Raw genomic sequence first — 4,776 nt, forward strand, 5'->3', positions numbered from 1 at the left:
ACACCACGATAGTTTTGCTAAAAATAGCGTCAGTCCGGGTTAGTTACATTCAAATCATACCAAAACCATATAAAATTGTTGTAAACATGGCATGAATACTTCATAAATTATAGATATGTTGGATACGTGTCAGAAACCCATAGCAATGATACAACAATAAAATGCTCCAGCCCTCATATTTTCGTACAGTTTTAAATCGATCATATGCTTTACTTGCTTGCTTATTTTCTTCAATTCTTCCTTCAGTTCAGCATTGTCCATCATAGGATCGGCTCTATCAGCCAAATCAGGGGCGGGTTCCACAGCAAGTCCCCCCCCCCCCCAATTGAGCTCTTCGGTTGTTGCCTCCAATTTTAACCTCTCAACATACTCATCGAGCTACTCGAAATGGCCATATTTCTTTAGAAGCTGAAAAACGGGGGTCGGCGGCACAAGAACCCTAGACCCACTACCCAAATTTGATGGAAAAAAAGAAAGAAATTAGGAGAAATTAGACCATACAATTGGTGAAGTACACAGATCTAAGAGCATCTCCAGCCGTTGGCCCCCCAGGAGGCGCCTAAAATCGCCGCCCGGGGGCGAGCCGGTGTAAAAAACCGGCCTGGGGGCGAGTTGGCCCCCAGTCGCCGGCCCAGGGCTGCCCCCAGGCGCGTTAAATATTTTACACGAAAGAAAAAAAAAGACGCTACTAGGCCCACCGCCGCCTCGCTGCTCCTTGCCGCCCGCCGCCCTTGAAGCTCTACATGCCGAGGCGCCTGTAGAACTGCGTGTAGTCGCCGTCGTCGTCGTCATCGTCGTCGTCATCGTCGTCGCCTCCTCCACGGTCGCCGTCCCTGCTGCACCCCTCCCTAGGTTGGCACGGCGGGTTGGATGGTCCGGGGGCGTCCTCGTCGATGTCGCTATCGAGGACCACCACGCCGTGCTCGTCCTCGCGCCCACGCCTGCTGGCGGCTATCTCCTCCAGGGCTCGGCGCTGCCGGACCATCTCGTCGCGGAGGTAGTCGTCCCGCGCCCACTTTAGGATCTCCCCGTTGTAGAAGCCGTGCCGGGCTGTGGCCTCATACTCCGCGGGGAGGCCGGGCTCCGGCTTCGGCCTGACAAGGACGGGGCGTCCAGAGGCGGGGGAGGGGTCAGCAATGCGGACGCCGGAGCTGCGGGTGCGCTGGCTGACCGGCGTGTCCTGGGGCTCCGGCTTGACGGGGGGAAGGCTACTCCCAAGTCGAGGGTATCGACTACGGTGAAACCTTTGCTCCCGTTGCTCGCCTTGAATCCATTCGTTTGTTGATTCATCCCAACTTTAAGTTACAACAAATGGATGTGAAGAGTGCTTTTCTTAATGGTCCTATAAATGAGTTGGTTTATGTCAAGCAACCCCCCGGATTCGAGGATCCCTACTTCCCCGATAATGTGTATCAACTCGATAAAGCACTCTATGGCCTTAAGCAAGCCCCACGTGCGTAGTATGACCACCTTACCGAGTTGTTGCAAGATCGTGGATTTGAGGTTGGGCAAATCGATCCCACTCTTTTTACTAAGAAGGTCAAAGGGGAGTTGTTTGTGTGACAACTATATGTTGATGATATTATCTTTGGTTCCCCCAACAATGCTTTCAATGAGGAATTTGCCACTCTCATGACCTCTAAGTTCAAGATGTCTTCAATGGGAGAGTTGAAGTTCTTCCTCGGGTTCGATATCAAGCAAAGAAGAGAAGGTACCTTCATCAATCAAGCTAAATAAACTCAAGACATGCTAAAAAGATTCAAGCTAAGTGATGTCAAGCCAGCTTCCACTCCGATGCAAACCAAGTGCCAACTTGACATTGATCCCAATGGTAAAGCGGTGGATCAAAAGGTATATCGCTCCATGATTGGCTCCTTGCTTTACCTTTGTGCATCTAGACCGGATATCATGTTCAGTATGGGAATGTGTGCACAGTTTCAAGCCGCACCAAAGGAAAGCCACTTTCTGGCGGTCAAGCGAATCTTCCGATATTTGGCTCATACCCCAAACTTTCGCTTATGGTACCCAAGAGGAGCAAACTTCAAGCTTGAAGGATATTCGGATTCCGATTGGGCGGGAGACAAAGTGGATAGGAAGTCCACTTCTGGAGGGTGCCAATTTCTTGGTTGCTCTTTGGTGAGTTGGTCTTCCAAGAAGCAAAGTTGTGTGTCTCTCTCGTCCACCGAAGCGGAGTATGTAGAGGCCAATAGTTGTTGTGCACAACTCTTATGGGTGAGGCAAACTTTAAAGGATTACTGTGTCATTTGTGACAAAGTGCCTCTTTGGTGTGACAATGAAAGTGCCATCAAGATTTCTCTCAACCCGGTGCAACACTTCAAGACGAAGCATATTGAGATTCGGTATCACTTCATCCGGGATCATATTAGGCAAGGGGAGATCGAGCTCAAGTATGTCAACACTCATGATAACCTTGCAGATATTTTCACGAAGCCCTTGGATGAAGCAAGATTTCGTGAGCTAAGGCATGAGCTAAATATCATTGATTCAAGCAACGTGACTTGAACCCTTGCACACCCCACCACAATCAATTTGTTGTCTAGTTTAGATGTAGGTATGGACACATGGGGAGTGTTGTTCTCTCAATGAACTCTCCCTCCCCCCATTATGCATAAATTGATCAACTCTTTCACATTTGCCATTCTTGATGGTACTTGTGCTTCAAAGACGAATTTTGGTCATGGGACCAAGGATAATTCTTTGCGGCACCATACCAATCGACTCAAACATAGGTGGCTCCGGCCACCGCCCTCTCCTTGGAGATGTTGGCTCTCGTGTTTGGTCCTTGTTGTCTCTTGTTTTTCTCTCTCCGTGCCTAGCTTGTGCTTGTGGTGCCTCGTTTTTAGCTCGTTGGTGTGGCTTGAAGGTTCCGTGCAAAGCGGTTTCTTCTCTTGGTTGGAACTGCATTTTCTTGGGTTCACGGTACTACCGTGGCATGCCACGGTACTACCGCCAGGACATGGTACTACCGCAACCAGCACGGCAGTAATTGTTTTCTGCCGCTGGTGGAGCAGTACTACCGCCCACGGCGCGGTACTACCGTGGAGTAGCGAGCGCGTGGGGATTAAGAGCGGGCAGGGGGAGTTCCAACTCCCCCATACCCATTCACTCTTTCTTCCCCATGCTGCCTCTCTCTCTCCTGCCCAAGAACGGCACCGGAGGCCCTCGCCGGATCTCTGTCCCCGACCGCTCTCCTCGGATTTCGAACGGTGGGATCGTTCCCCACCACGTCCTCTTGCCATGGACCAAGGTTTCTCCCCAAATCCCTCTCTTGTTGGTTTGTTCTTGTGCTTCTAGGTCTCTGGGGAGATGCATGTGGTTCTTGAGATTTTAGGGTAAATCTGTTCAAGAGTAGGATGTAGGAGAGTAGTAATGCGTAGAGATAGTACTTGATATCTTGCGCCGTGGTAGATTTGATCGACCATAGTACCGCTTTGTTGCTGCGGTAGTACTCAGATCCAGTGGCAGTTTCAGATCTGACTCCGTGCGGTACTACCGCGCCTCCCGCGCGGTACTACCGCCGGAGCGATACTACCGCATCTCCAGCGCGGTACTACCGCCGGCGCGGTACTACCGCCGGCGCGGTACTACCGTGACTTGGAGCGGCACTAATTTTTTAGTATCGCGCGTATAAACAGTGCTACCGTTACTATCAAACCTCTCATGTGGCAACTATCAAGTGCTAGTTCTATTTGTTTCACTGCTTTGTTTTGTTCTTTGCATTGATCCTTCACGCTTTTTGTGCGTGTTCTTGTGCTTTGTGTCTTAGGTGGTGGCTCCGGTGCCTCTGCTCGCCGTTCCAATCCAAGCCATGACGGGCTCCAAGCGTCTGCGAAATCAAGATGAAGGTCTAGAGGGCTCCAGTGCCCCCCAACGCAGGACCAAGACCACAGCCACCAAGGACAAGGAACCCACCATGGGCATGGATGAGATGCCACTTGCTGAGTACATCACTCGAAGGAAAATCAACCCCTATGTGAATCCTCGTGCCAACTTCCGAGGGAATGAATTGTTCTGGACCAAGCAGCAGAATCTCATTTATCTGGATGTGATCAATGCCAAGCGAAACATCTATGTGGACGTGCATTGGATCGACATGCATCATCTGAGGGAAGCGAAGCACCGGGACTACTTTGGTGAGGCTCTGGATCTTGTGGAATAATTTGGCATTGAGCACATCATCTCTTTCCACAAAGACTATCACCCTCAGATTGTAGCTCATTTCTTTGCCTCGGTGTACTTTCATCCTAATGAGGAACGGACTATGACTTGGATGACCAATGGTCAGCGGCTGTCTGCTACTTGGAAGGAGTTCAAGACTTTGCTTGGTGTTCAGGATGAGGGGCTCGCCACTCCCCAAGGCGTTCGTCCTCATGCCAACCCCGAGTCAGCTAACAAGAACAAGATTCAACCCTTCTATATTGAGAAGAAGCTCTCCAGTGGCAAGTCATCTTGGGTGCTCAACTCCTTTCTTGACATCATGTACCGGATCTTCCGCAACTCTCTCTTTCCTCGCGTTGGTGACAAGGACAAGGTGCATGCTTATCTTGTAGACATGCTGTTTCTGTGTGAGGAAACACGCAACTCTTAGTCGCCACCACTTGATGTCTCACATATCATGTGGTGTGAGATTCGGTTTGCGGTATTCAACCGCAAGGTCCCCATCTATGGACCTTATCTGTTTTCATTTGATTTCGGCGATTTGGGAGAAGCAGTTCCCTCAGGAGGAGTTTGAGGCCCCTGGTTGGATCCGACACG

This window comes from Triticum aestivum, chromosome 1B (genome assembly GCF_018294505.1).
Source record: "Triticum aestivum cultivar Chinese Spring chromosome 1B, IWGSC CS RefSeq v2.1, whole genome shotgun sequence".
Classification (NCBI taxonomy): Eukaryota; Viridiplantae; Streptophyta; class Magnoliopsida; order Poales; family Poaceae; genus Triticum; species Triticum aestivum.